Here is a 14,802-nt window from a genome sequence, read left to right as displayed (position 1 = left end):
TGTCACCCACACTCCACAAGCATCAGACCTTTGGCTTGGGCCCTCTCCAAACTTCTACCTGAATTTCCACGGCTTTCCAGGAATCGCCGCCTAATTCCTTGCAGTCCTTCCACTCATTGATGTGACCTGGAAAAGCCAAAGAACTGAAGTCACTGTTCTTACACCTTCCCTTCCCCCTGCAAACCCTCCCTCCACGGGGCTCTCTCTCCATGTCTGAACCCGCCGCTTCACCTTCGAATCTGCCCCCAACATTGGCCCAATGTCCCTGCCACCTGGAGCCCGGCCCCCACCCCCTATGTGGTCTCCACACTGCCATGAGAGTCCGCTGCTCTCAGAACTGATCAGGCCCCTCTCTCGATTGAAACAACTGCCCCCAAGGTCCTACCACCGGAGTCCAGAGAACAGATTCTTTAGTGTCGGAAAACTCATTCAAATGTGGGGAGTGGGAAGCATTTTCTGGGGAAAGTGCTATTATACGGTTCATCACAATTTTAAGAGTGATGTCTCCCTTAAATGATAAGCAGCAGCAGCCCTGTGTGTTGAGTTCAAGTTCCTTGTGGGATCCAAGACCATTTACTCTTGGCTCAAGGCAGCTTTCCCAGAGCAGGTGCTGTTGCTTCTGTCAGTAGCCAGTGTGTCCAGAACCGGCTGGTCGCAAGGACAAGCCGAGGTGGTGCACAGGGTCAGGGCAGACAGGAGTCTGCATGATTGACAGAGGAGAGTCCAGGAGAAACTCAGGGACTCCGGGCTTCGGCATACAGTGGAGCTCCTTTCCCCTGGAATTTGCACCTGCTCCGTGGACATTCCTGCTTATCCTTCAGGGCCCATTTCCAATGTCAGGGCCAGGGCCAAGCCTAGCTTGCTGAATCTGGTGTTAGTGAGGGAAAGACCACACTACTGTGACCACCCCCTATGTGAGGCCTTAACTCAGAGAGCTGTTCACACCCCCTGCCCCTAACAGCCTGGAGGGAGGCAGGTGGCAGGGTGCTCCACTCCACCAGCGACTCCCTGGAACACTGCTCTTCTCTGTGGTGGGAGCCGGGTGGCAACCTGGGGTCTGAGGTGGCGGCAAGGGGAGTGTGGAGTGGGGTCATGCCCAGGCCCCTGCCAAGAAGCCACAGCTGACAGCAGCTCAGTTGCCCAGAACTTGGTCAGTCAGCCACACACAACGGCAAGGAGGCTGGGAAATGTTTCTAGCAGAGTGGTCCTGTGTCCACCCCCGACAGTCATCGGCCCCGTGGAAACAATTGTGGAGAGAGCTAAAAAGAGTGTTTCTGTGCTGTGTGCTAGGCACAGTCATACAGATCTGGAGGTGTGGCCCGCTGTACACCTGCACAGCACGGCTGCGCTGACCACTGCAGGCAGCTGTGACACGGCCTGAGCGTTTGTGCCTCCAAACACACCTACACACAGAAAAGGTACAGTAAAAAGCCAGTATCACAATCTCACAGGATGTCACGTGTGCAGTCTGTCCTTAACCCAGTGTGTGACTGTATCGTGATGGGTATTTTCAAATCACATCGCCCCTTTTCATTCAAGACACAGCCAGGAGAGGCAGAGTCAGAACACAGAGCCCAGCCTCACCTCTGCCTAAGTCCCTAGCCTCCTCTTCCCGTCCCCTCACTGGTGGCACCAACTCAGGCTATTTTTTTACATGCCTGCCTTCTTCACTGTTGGAAGCCGATGTCATGCCAAGCCGTGAATCAGAGCGGGATTGTTAAATTAGCTCCAGAAAATTATGCAGTGTCATCTCCTGGGATCTCATCATTGGGTCCCCTTATTGGCTATTTTTGCTTGTCCTCCTCTGTCTGCTGAGCTGTAATCTGCCCTCGGTCACTGCAAGAGTTCAAAGGGGGTCTGACGTCCCTGTCAGGGATGCTATGGTGGATCCAAAGAATCCTGGGCACCTCGCAATCCTGAGATTCTCTATTTCTCTGATTTTTCCTCAATGTTAATTCCGAGTGTGTTCACTTGTCCCCTTGGCTCATCTGTGTCCTGTGCACCCTTCTGTACACTGTGCACTTAGCCCGGTACTAAGGAGTCACTGCCCCCCAGGAATGTGGCCCTGGGAGGAAAAGACGAGTCGTGAACACACCCAATTCCCAGGAAGAAGGGCGAGGGTTCATTGGTAGCAGAAGCTAGGGGCAAACTTTGTGACCTCTGTGTTCAGACGGCAGTCTGGTGGAGAGAGTTTGATAAAGACATTTTAGAAAAGCATCTCCAGACTGGTCCTGATTTGGGAGAAAGCTGTGTAACTGACAAGGTGCATTTCGCCTAGAGATGGTAAATTTCATGATATATATTGAAGATCTAATTTCTTCTGAAATCTCTTCACTTAGCCAAAAAAGAGATCAGATAAATAAAATCAGTCTGGCGTCCTTAAGCACCGAGGCACTGACACCCTTGGATAAGATTCCTAAATAATTTCAGAGACAGAGAGAGAGAAAGAGGGCGAGAGATGACCCAGGGAAGGTACATTCTAATCTCTTAGTCAGCTACCATCTTATCTTAGCGAAAGCTCCAGGGCAAAGTTTGCTCAAAAACTGCTGAAAGTCAATTCAAGGAGATCTATATCTCCAGACCCAGGAACTGTCACCTACTAAATGTTTGTCTTTATTTTAAAAAGCAAATGACTCAATGTGGTAATAAGAATGAATACAGTTGACAATCCTTTCCATTTCTTTCTTTTCTTCTTCTTCTTCTATTTTTTTTTTTACTATTTATTTCACTAGTGCCTGGAAGAAACTAAGCTGAACCCCCACCCACCCCTGCCCTGCTTTTTTAGAGCTCCCTGGGGAGAAATTGCCACATTGCAAAGCTTGTGCAATGCTTGCCTGCCAATTAGAATAAAGTGTCTATAACCTGAAGTGATGTGCGTGTAAACGCAAAACAAAACAAAAAACTAGAAGGAATAAGGTGCTTTAATACATAATGTTTTAAATAAGAAAATCATTTTTGTTAATTAAAAGATAACTTGGACCTAATTGAAAAATGATTAATAAAAAAAAAAAAAAACACAGGCAGAGTCAGGGCATAAAAATTAAGATTTTTTTCTACATTCCCTAACAATATTTATCCTGGAGAAGAAGGGGGAGGGAGCAGGGCATTTATATTCATTTCAGAAATGTGGACAAGTTCATGTATAAAAATATCCCCACACCCTTCAACCCCGAAATTCCGATCCTGGGAATTTAACCTACGGAAATAATTGAATGGAAATAAAAAACAAGTTTTATGTGCACTGCTGCTATTGTTTCATCGTTTGCAACATGGAAGACTTAATTCTGCAGGGTATGGGGTGGAGTGTGAATGAAAGGGTCCAATGGAGGAGCAGGTGTGGATGGGCCTGGCGTGGGGGACTCCAGGTGTGGTGAGGGGAGGTGTGAGGAAGGCAGTAGGCTGGAGGAGAGAGAGGAGAGCAGCGGTTCTCAACCTGTGGGTCGCGACCCACAGGAACTGTATTAAAGGGCCGCGGCATTAGGAAGGTTGAGAACCATTGGCTTAATGTGATATTTAAAGAATCATTTAAACATGCGTAGGGAAGGGGGGAAAGAATCTGGAAGGACACTCAATTTGGGAGGGCGGTAGCGCAACCCAAGAAGGTGGGGGATACAGGTGAGTGAGCCTGGGTCTGCCCGTCTGATTGGGGCAGAGCAAGGGGAGGAGAGGGGGGTAGTTCTATGTGGGGCATGAACGTCCAGATAATGATGGAGGCGGGTCTGGGCTGGGAGAGGAAGATGGCTGGAGATAAACCGCAATAAAGAAATGTGTCCCATAAGATACGAAAGATCATTGATGCCGTCCTCCTCGGCTCACCTCGGTCTTCATCCAGCTGGGTCTTTCGGAGGCAGCTGCTACTAGACTCTTCCAGAAGATCCTCCGTCCTGAGTCCTTGAGTGCACACGCCCTTACCTCCACATGCGCTGTTTCTTTTTTGCTTTAAATAGTTAAATATTTCTCTCCAAGTAATATTTCTCTCCATTTTTACTGTAGGAAAAAAAAAACTAGAAAAACTTCAGATACTTGAAAAGAAAAATGAAAGCCACAAAGCGTTCCCGTGTATATCCTTTGAACCCTCTCACCTCACGAGTACCAGCTACTAAGCAGCTTGATTTCCTCTCTGTGACACAAGCTCCAACCAACATTTATCACAATCAACATTAGACAAATATTTGTGTGCAGTTTGTTTGCAGTTTTTTGCTAGGGCCGGGTTTGAACCTGCCACCTCCGGTATATGGGGCCGGTGCCCTACTCCTTTGAGCCACAGGAGCCACCCCAAATGTTTATTCATGAAAAACTTTTTTTTTAACCACAATTGAGATTAACACACTTTCTCCCTGTGTACACTACGTGTGTGTATATATAGCAAACAATCTTTATGTCCTCACGGTAATCTAAATGGCTCCTCTTTGGTGTTACCTAGCATTAGATTCAGCTGGATGGCTGAGCCAAAATTTATTTCAATTCTTTATTAGTGGACCTTGGAAGTACGTCCACATTTCTTTAATTTACTGCTTTAGACAATTTAATGTATGTTTCTGCCTATTTGATTGGAATCGCAGGGTTGAAGAATGTGCCACGTTTTCAATTTTTGGTAGACAATAGCAAATTGTGTTCCAAAATGTCTACCAGTTTATATTTCACCTTTTTGCTTTCTTCAAACTTCTTTCTCCTAGTACCAAAATACTGCTGCTAACACTACTGTGTACTAATTTTAACTAGTACTAACTATCCACCGTTTACAAAATACATATAAGCAAACAAAAGGGCATGTGAAGCATTCCAGCAAATAGCTTTATAACCCCAGAGGTGAATTCTTCCCATCTCTGTCTTTGCAGATGAACTTGGAAGTTAGCCTTCAGCTGAGCACAGGGTTACTGCTTACTGGCTCTGTGGCCCTGGGCAAGTTACTCAACGTGTGTTCCTGAAGATGCCAGTGGCGCCCCGGCACAGACTGTCATGAAGGCACATAGCAAGCGTTTAGCCGGTGGCTAGCACACAACAAACGCTCAGGCACCTCCGAGAATGCTGTTTGCACCTTGCTTTTTTTCTTGGTGATGGGTACAAACGTCTTCCCTAGCCGGAATCTGTTACGTGAACCTCTGGCCTAGGGCTGCAACCACAGACTGTCAGCAGCAACCACGGTGCTTGCTGGTGTCCAGTTTTCATCTGGTCCCACCCAACCTAGTTGCAAATTCCTCCTCCCCTACTTGCCTGGTCTCATCTTCATCCCATCACCTGTCCTCCGAGACATCAGGCAGAAACCAGCAGGGCACCTCCTCCCCCTCCATGGCAACTCAAGCAGCTCTGTTATCCCCCGGGACAGGGGGAGGCTGCAGCCAGCCCCGCCGTGCTGCTATGGCCGTGAGCAGCTGTCTCCCTTTCTGAGCCTCAGCTTCTTCATCTGGAGGGCCGCGGCTCTGATGCAAACTGAGATAGCTTGTGCAGGTGCCCGCTGCAGGTTGGCCCTCCTCAAGGGCAATTGCAATTAGCACCACTGGCATAATTATTGCCGTCTGCCACTCAAGCCTGTTCCCGCCCACTTGCAGCACAGACTTGGCCTCCCAGTTGGTCCCCACCGTCAACCTTTTCAAATTTCTGCCAGGATGACATTTCTATGGCACGACTGGAGCATGTCACTCTCTGCCCAAGATGCAGGATGACTTGCCACCACTCCAAACCTGACATTGTCCCAGTGTGGTGGTTTCTGAGGGCTCTGTAAGTCCATCTCAAGGGGCTGTCTCCAGCCAGGCTGCTCACTGGCCTGCACCTCACCCTCCCTTCGAGCTCTTTCCAAGCTCTGCTCCAACCTGGCGACCTGGTGTCTCTCCCTTCTCTGTGCTCTTCCGACCCTCTTTGTAAGCGCCCACACCTGCATAGAGACTGTTTCTCAGGATCCCAGCAGCCTCACCTGCTCAGACATCCCTCTGGAGCTCGCCTTCCTGGTCCTCTCCAGGTGGCATTCAGCAGCCCCTCGGTGTGGACCCCTCCACCTACAGCTGGCTCCAGGGCTGTCACCCCCACCAGGCTGAGTCCTTGGGAGCCGATGCCTTTTCTGTTCACCTGTGCATCGTCCACCCACCCTCAGCTCCCTCCCCAAGCTCTTGAAGATTGTTCAACGTCCTGTTAATAAATGATGTTTTTTTGGCTTGGTGCCTATGACTCAAGAGGCTAAGGCGCCAGCCACGTACACCTGAGCTGGCAGGTTCAAATCCAGCCCGGGCCCACCAAACAACAATGACAGCTGCAACCAAAAAATAGCTGGGCCTTGTAGCTGGCGCCTGTAGTTCCAGCTACTTGGAAGGCGGAGGCAGGAGAATTGCTTGAGCCCAGGAGTTGAAGGTTGCTGTGAGCTGTGTACTCTACCCAGGGCAATAGCTTGAGGCTCTGTCTCAGAAGAAAAAAAAAAGAAAGGATATTTTTCTGGGATTCAGATGTGCAAAAGCTTACCCACAGGCCAAAGGTTTGTACAGAGACTAGTTACCTTTTCCATAACGTATTCTGAGATGACAAAGAATTTCAAGAGCTGCAGAGCCCATTACTAGAACTGATGTATCCACAAAGGCCTGGGATGGAGGTCACATGACCACCTTTGTCACCGCGAGATGGGCGTGGAACGCAGACACCTCTTTCTTGCCCTCGCAAAGGCAGAGCAGCTGCAGGGGGCCTGCCTGCCTCTCCCTTCGGGTGGGATAACCCTGCTCTTCCCTAGGAGAGGGGCGGGGCTCAAACATGTGCTCCTAGCCTTTCTTTCCTGAAGGCATGTCAATTTCAAGTAAATTTGTTTAGTCCTGTTCCGAAAGATGATGCAACGTGACTAGAAAGGAAGTGGGCAGTTGACTTTCTGCTGTGAGGTAAGGAATGTCACGTCGCCGTTCAAATGTGCTTCACATTCCCAGAAATATGTCGTGGTTGAAAAAGAGGCGGATGACTCAGTGCTCTGCTGGCTGTCGATAGATCTGAGGCTCAGCCCAAGCAGAGCTAAGGACAGGCCAATGGGAGGTCCAATGGGCACAAAGTGTCCAGACACTGTCCCCTGCCCAGGGGCTGCGGTTGGGGTGAGGAGCTGAACCAAGTCGGCACAGCATGGTTTACTCTAAGCTGTAAGGGCTACGGGCCCACACTGTGTCCTGTGGATTCTTAGTTACCCAGATGCAGAAGGGATGTTCATGGGAGGAAATAACGGGGAAATTCCCCAACGCTGAGAATTTTCTAGCCATGTTTCAGATTATTTGCTTTGCACAAGTGGGAACCTTTGTCTTTGGAAAAGGTTCTTGTAATATCCCTTGTCTCTTCAGAGACTTTGGAGCTTTGACCTGACTAACCTGTGCCAAGTCTTCCCATCACCTCCCTCATTCTCTAAATTAAACCTTTTCCTTTTAGAAAGACCTGGAAAATTCTTTCAAGGGCAAGAATTTGGCAACTGTCTTTGAAAATGAAGCATCAGCTTTGCAGGGGTTTTATGATGTTCCAGAGAGTAGCCACCTGTTCCTTCCCACCCACCTCCGGGCGCTGGGCCACCAAGCTAACGAGCCGTGAGGCAGAGCCAGTCCCCGGCCTGCCCCCCCAGAGGCCCCGGGCTCTGCAGAGACCCCTCTCAGACGCAGGCCCCGTCAGCCCCATTGACGATTCCCGCCAGCCAGTTAGATGCTGTCTCGGACCAGCAGCCCAAAGCAGTGTGGAGCTGTGGGCACCCTCAGGCTTTGTTCCCAAACGTGTTTCTTCACCTGGAAGACATAAAACGCATATTTCCCAAGGATGCTCCGCCAAGGGCAGGGAGAGTGGCACGGCTCTAAAGAATCCAGACTTACCGACTCCTGCATGCAGAGGGGACCCTGCCCCAGGAGGTTAATGCTCCACCTTGGACTTCTTAACACTTTGCTCTCTGACTCCGTGGTCTGTCTGTGAAGTCCTGAGGGACAATAGAGCTCAGCATGCTCTATTCCTGACAGGATGGGGTCGGGAATGAGGCAGAAGCTGGGGGAATCGGGGTGTCAGGGGATGGCATGAGAGACTTCCAGAGAGGTCTGTGTGAATCCCCAGGTCCCAGGGAGCACACCGCCACACAGCAAATAAAACAATGGCATGACAGGTTAAGAGGGAGATAGCAGGGAAGGAAGCAGCTTTCCCTGTGCTTTGGGGAAAAGGTGTCTATGCTGCCATTTTGCACTCGGGCCTGCCGGTGATGGGGCTGGCGCTGCCTCTGTCCCTGCGCTCCCCCCCGGATGTGTCATCCCACCTGGGTTAGAGCAGCTACCTGGCCAAGCAGCGGTGGGACCCTGGGCCGAGAGTTCTGTGTGTTACAAAGCAGCAGACAAGTTCCCACCATCTGGAGGCCATGTGGGGTGCTGGGGTGAGCCAGAAGACTCAATAGGGTCTTTGTAGTCCTGTGGGTGGCCCAAGGCCAACTGTCACCTGCTCCAAGTCTCAACTTCTTACCTGCGAAAAAGAGATCAGGCAACAATATTTGCAAGATGTTTTCTAGCTGCCTGGCTCTCTTCCTGGGCTGTCCCGACCAACAGAAATAACAGAATTTCAGAATTTCTGTAGTTAGAAATTTAGTGCTGTAGAAAACACAGGTTCCTTCTGGCTTCCTAAGACCAGCTCAGGTAAAGTGCTTTCCTGTGCCAGGGCGCACCTGATTCATGCACCCTGGCTCTCCTATTTTCACTGTTCTCCAAAAGATCAAGGAACTACGTGTTTGGAAAAGAAAGTTACAGAGTGGCAGCAAAAGTCTCCCCTTCCAGATCATTGCAGAAAAGAAACCCTCCTCTGTGTCCTGGTCATTATAAAATCCCCAGCAAGGAGTTCAGATGATGCTGCCCTCTGATGGCATCTAAGAAAATCCTTTTCTGAAGTGACAATGAGCTCTGTGGCTCTTCCCCTGCTGTCTGGGGGAATCTGAGCCACCTGTAATGTCTAAGACTTTTTTTCTCATCCCAAATCTATGACAATTTTCCACCCACAAGAAAGAGGCTTATATTCAAAACTTCCTAAACTTAGTTTTACTTTTCCCTAAAGTCAGACGCTGATTCTAGGAAACAGTATTCGTAGCTTATTAAATGTGTCCATAGTTTTAAATGTGCAGATATAACATCAGGGAACGCACAGGATCCTCCATGCTTACTTGTGAGATTTCAATATTGTGACAAATATTTCCTCGATTGATGACTTTTTATTTGTACCTTTAGAAAAGGATCTTGATGAAATTGAAGGTGTCCTTCTGATTTGATGAATTGTCCTTCATTGTAACAGGTCACAGAGGCCTCTCTGCCTCAGCTTCATAGCGGCCCTGTGTTCTGAAATAACTCACTGGTCCCCAGTGAGCAAAATGGTCTCTGGGAACAGAGAAAGCTGGGATTTCAGAAATTCTATTATTCTGTTATTTCAGATTGTCAGGCTGGCCCAGAAAGAGGGCCAGGCAGCTGTGGGAAAGAAAATAAGAAAGATAAAGCGTGAGGGAAATTAACAAAAGGCTTTAATCATGGTGTTATAACAGCAGCTGCTTGCCATGGGGAGAGGCTCCGATGCTGCGACTGCTTCTGGTCCAAACTCTCGCCCGAGACAGTGACATTAGCAGGGAAGGTTCTTTCTCCTTTCCTCCGAGCAAAGGTTTGGCTGCCTTGGAAGGAAGACAGAGGACAGAATTTCAACTCCAGGTCTCCTCAGCCCTCTGAAACCTCTGATTTTACAGAGGTGCAGGAATTTGGGGGCAAATTATTTGGTGGAGAGAAAGAAGCAACTTCCTTCTCTTCAGAGATGGGACTGGTAAAGATGCTGAGGATCAATTCCAGGATCAAAACCTCTCCCACCTTTCCCAGAACGACACATTTGGGAAAGTGACTAAACCTTCCTGTATGTTCATCTACTCAAGTGCAAAATCATAAAAAAAAAAATTATTTTAACCCATTTTATAGAACAATTGCAAAGAACGAACAACCTCAGGGAATGTTTTCAAGGTGCTTCCCTCTTAGCTCCTTGTCACTTAAATGCCTCCCGTTGTAGAACCCCAGGGAAGCCAGCTGGGTAGGTCACAGCCTGGGGGCCGATAAAGTCTACCTTGAGGGCATTAGTCAATGTCACATTTTGGGGGGTCTTTCTGAATAAAAGCTTAAGGAAAGCAGACCTGTGTGTCTTCATGCCAGAGCCAGAACTTTCTACAAGCAGGGACTGAATCTGGGAGCCAAGTACTTCTGTCCTCTTCCTGGGCCCACTACAGAACGTGTTTTTATTTTACTACATACACGTTTCTTCCTTCCCTTGATCGTGAATCGGAATATTTTATAGCTAGAAGGAATCTGAGGGGTGTTCTAGTTGTTTCTCAGAGCAGGCCCTGAAGCTGTGTGGTCCAGAGTTTTCCCAACTCGGACCCTGATTCAAAGGAAGGGAGTGGCTCCACCCAGCAAGCCAACAACCCTGCTGTGGGGATGCTTTCCTCACACTTGACTGAAATGTGTCTTTTGGTAGATGGTACCGGGCAGCCTCAGTTCAGTAGGGACTGAAGGCCAAAGGGCCAAGTTCAGGACAGGACCCTGAGCCTGTGGCAAAAGTGGGCAACGGTGGGAGGGTCCAGCTGGTCGGTAGGGTCCAGCCTCGAGTGCCAGAATTTCCCGCACTGCTCTCTCCAGCACAGGCTCGTGAAAGAGCTATTCACATCCATGGCCAGGGAGCATGCAAACAGGGAAAGAGAGCCACTTCTCCAGATGCGTGCTTGCCAGGCCTCACGAGGTGGCTTCAGACAAGTCGTGGGCCTGGGTGAATGACCAAGGCAAGGACTCGACCTCAGGGGAAAGTCTGGGCCAGATTCCTGAAGCTGGAGGGTGAGCCCAAGGACCCTCTGGGTACAAGGGGGGCAGGGCTAACTGGGTGCGGCGCCCCTGACACCCCCATTCCACCTGCCTATCATCGTGTGCCCCTAACAGGGAATGTGCCAAGCTTCCCCGGGCTTCCTTTCTGAGAGTTCAAGCCCAGCCTCTGTTGCACGTTGGTGGAACCTATCAGCCCTCCCGACTCCTGATCAATGCTTTGTGCTGAGTCAACTGCCTTTAAACTCTTTAGCGCAGAACAGCTGGTCGCTGGTGAGGTCATTTCACCACTGCCACCTGATAAGCCGACCTGCCTTGCAGAACCCAGAGACACAGGCAGGGTGGACAGGCTTGCCCCTCACATGACCAGCCCAGTCGCCTCGGCAGTTACTTAGACTTCTTTGTGCCTCAGTTTCCTTGTCTGTAAAATGGAGATAATAGCGGGTCATAATAGTTCCATCTCACAGGGTTGTTTGAAGATGAAATGAGTTAGTTCGAATAAAAGTAGTTAAAACAGTGCCTGGCACATAGCAAGTGCCCAACATTGATCTTTACCTTTCATCTCTGTACACACCTACCCTATCACAGCATGGGGCAGAGCTCCCTTGAAGGGACCTCTTGAGGACCTCATCCAGGCCGGGGACACGCTGTCTTTTGAGTCAGGTCTTTCCATTTGGGGGCTGCTCTGACTAAGAAAATTCTTCCTTGTACTCGGCCAAAATCCACCTCCCACTCTCTGGTCCTGGCTGTGCCAGAAGGCAAATGTCAAAAAAATAGTCTTGTAAGAGAAGGGCATAGAATGTAAATAACAGTGAAGGAATCAGGTTGAGGAGTTAGGGTCTCCCGGCAGCTGCCTTTCTGACAGCTCTTACCCCAGAGCTGAGCACAGACTGAAGTCCAAGACCTTGCAGTTCAATCTGAAAAATGCCAAACGTTGTGACTTCTTCTCTGCTTCCCGTAAAAACTCATGGAACTACCTCTCTCTGCATTCTTTGCAGACCATAGCTTGCTGCTCTGAGACCCAGGGACAAGTCACTCCATTTGTGCAAAGGTGGCAGTCACGAGGGCTTCGGAGTTATGACCTCACCTCACTCCCTACGTGCCGTCCAGCCTGTAATCTATCCGCATCAGGGAGTGTGCCCGGCGGGGCGGCCACACGCCGACCTCCTGTTTACAGAGCCGCCCTGGCGTCAGGTGTAAAATCCTGACCGACTGTGAGGCCCTCTCCTACCTTCTCTGGCAGCGTTATTTGAAGCTGGCACAGGCTGTGTGATATAAGAGTAATGCACACATTTTTTAGATAGATTTGATAGCTTAACATTTCAAGTATAAGTCAATTAAAACTTAGGGCAGCTGGGTCAGCTGTTGAGGTGCAGGCAGCAGGAGAATTTGTTCCATGTCACTCTGGAGGTACGAGAACTGTCACACAGTACTTCTAAACCCAAGGTGCTCTGGCTTTGAACTCATGCAGGGCAAGGCAGGCAGCAGTGCCCGTCACTATCAGGGAAGCTTTGTCCCTCCACCTGCTCGTCCAAGAGTCTAGCATACAGGAGAAGGGGACTGGGTCCGCTTTCCTGGCTTCTCTGAGCACTGCTGTGGTCCTGGGCCCTGTGATCTAAGGGCCTCCTGAGCCCTGCTGGGACTTATTCCCCATCTCAAGATCAAGTGCATGTGGGTATTCGCAGCCCTGCCCTTGCCAGCAAGAGTGCTGTGTACAGCAGCACCCTCCCCAAGACATATCTGCCCCTGTCACCTCAGTGAGTTCCCTCCCTCACCAGGGCATAATCTAATTAATCTCCCTCCAGCAACCTAAAATAAAAGGCTTTTTACCCCACTGACCCAGGCAGGATTAGGCATGAGAAGCTCAGACCTTATAAAATCAGCTCTGGGAATTGGGGAGTGGGAGGGGTGGGGAAAGGGACCCTTCTGCACCCCCCCAATGCTGTGGGGACAGGACTGCAGCAAGCATGCCGCCGGACAGCCCCCACCACTGGCCAAGGCTTCTCCTGAATCCTCATCCGTTGACCACATTTCCTTCAAATGAGTGAAGACCCATAAGAAGCCTAGAGGTCTGCGTCATTATTCCATCTTTGGGGCCCAGTGACGATCCGGATGACTCGTGCATAACTTCTAGGCTGGTCTGTTCCTCAGGGTCAAGGGCACCCCATGGAGCAGCCACCCGGGGTCCAGCCAGGCCCCTCACCCGCCACCAGGGTCCCCTGCTTTTCTATGACAACAAGCAGTGGCAGGTCCGGCCTGGAACCGAGCTCAGGGCAGAGCGCCTTGGTTCTTCAGAACATGAACTTGGGCTTTGACTCACACACATTGTCTGTTAAGTGTGAGCTTGTGCCTGCCTACGTCACTTCCTTCACCCCTTGACTTTGGGCAACTGAAAGCACTGGAGTTCCCCACAGTCTCTGCTACCTAGCTGGCCTGTCCTATCCCCAAGGAACCTCCTCCCCAGGATGGCCTCTTGAGGCCTCAGGGGCACAGCAGCACGGGCTCACCCTCCTGACTCTCTGGCCACTTCCTCCCTGGACCCTCATTGCAGCCTTTCTCTCCCTTCCCTGCACAGGGGCACGTCCACAATCAAGGGTCTTGAACCTCCCTCCCCGGGTCGTCACCGCTCCCAGTTTACTGAATGCACGAACTCCCTCCTGAGTCAACAAGGGACACTGACTCACTGCGTGGGAGGCCGCCTAGGCACCCAGGCCCCTCTCTCCAGCCCAGACCCTATCCTGGCTGCATGTTTGCTGTTCCCCAAGATTTTCCTGGTCCTCCCTGCAAACCGCCTTCTCCCTTTCTAGTCCCAAGTCACCAGAAGCTCCTGGGAGACACTGCCAGCTTCTTGCCATCACAGACTCAGCTACTCATGTTGATTGATCTTTTTATTCACCTCTTGTTTTCTTCCTGGAAACCGCCCAGCTGCTACCATAGGAGAGCTATTCTTTGGCCTCCTGTACCTCTGTCCCTCAGACAGCCACCGGCAGGCAGGGCAGCGGAGCCCAGTGTGGACTGAGTCCTGCTCTGTCGCCCTCACAAGCTGCTGCTTCTTGCTTCCAGTCGCAGGGGCCTGCACCCGCCAGGACCCTTTGCTTAATCTCAGTCCTACTACGCGTCACCTGAGCAGACTTAGCCTCTCCCAGCCTCGTTCCTCCTCTGCACAGTGGTGACATCCTGGAGTAGGGATAGAATTAAAAATGCAAAGCAAGTGACTCCGAGCCATACAGACTCAAGTGCTCAATCCAAGGAAGCGCTAATGATAATGCTGGTGACGAGCCTGTCCCTAACAACCTGTGGATCAGTCAGTCCAGAAGGTCTCCGTGTGCTCCGATCACAGGGACACGTGCAGGCGCACACACACACACAGGGCAGTGCCACAGAGACCATGTGACGTGGTCTATAGGCCAACACCTTATACAGGTGAAACCAAGTTAAAGTGCCTTCTGCTCCTCTTGTTAAAAATTCGTTCATGGGTATCCATAAACTCACTCCTTCTGGCTGTCCCCTGCTTGTTCACGATATGCAGATGGTCCGGCTGTCAGTGTCCTGTGGGCGTCTTCGCTCTTTCTCCCGAGCTCTCCCTCTGAGATGCTGCTGAACACTTCCTGTTCTAAACTCAGCCGTCCAGTGATATATATTTTTTCTTTTTGTAGAGACAGAGTCTCACTGTACCGCCCTCAGGTAGAGTGCCGTGGCGTCACACGGCTCACAGCAACCTCCAGCTCTTGGGCTTACGCGATTCTCTTGCCTCAGCCTCCCGAGTAGCTGGGACTACAGGCGCCCACCACAACACCCAGCTATTTTTTTGTTGCAGTTTGGCCGGGGCTGGGTTTGAACCCGCCACCCTCGGTATATGGGGCCGGCACCCTACTCACTGAGCCACAGGCGCCGCCCAAATGCTATGCTTGGCAATGGTGATGATGAAGCTGAAGACGGAGGAGGAAGATACAGAGGAAGAGGAAGAAGGCAGAGAGAGGGAGGAGGGGAGGCCTCT

The 14,802-nt window shown here is 50.6% G+C and overlaps 1 long non-coding RNA gene across 3 annotated transcripts; it reads right to left on the bottom strand.

The window, feature by feature from the left end:
- Positions 1-3,010: 3,010 nt before the first annotated feature.
- LOC128575571 (uncharacterized) lies at positions 3,011-11,905 on the bottom strand. Of its 3 annotated transcripts, none has more exons than XR_008377033.1 (5): positions 11,678-11,905; positions 9,186-9,622; positions 7,812-8,439; positions 6,485-7,727; positions 3,011-6,387 (listed from the first exon to the last, which is right to left on the bottom strand). It is a non-coding gene; the product is annotated as an uncharacterized LOC128575571 (long non-coding RNA). The 3 variants fall into 3 exon arrangements; XR_008377032.1 differs by having other exon boundaries at positions 3,011-7,727; positions 7,812-7,912; positions 8,258-8,439; XR_008377031.1 differs by having other exon boundaries at positions 3,011-7,727.
- Positions 11,906-14,802: the final 2,897 nt, after the last annotated feature.

This window comes from Nycticebus coucang, chromosome 22, assembly GCF_027406575.1.
Source record: "Nycticebus coucang isolate mNycCou1 chromosome 22, mNycCou1.pri, whole genome shotgun sequence".
In the NCBI taxonomy this organism is placed as follows: domain Eukaryota; kingdom Metazoa; phylum Chordata; class Mammalia; order Primates; family Lorisidae; genus Nycticebus; species Nycticebus coucang.
This window is presented reverse-complemented; position numbering and strand designations above follow the sequence as displayed.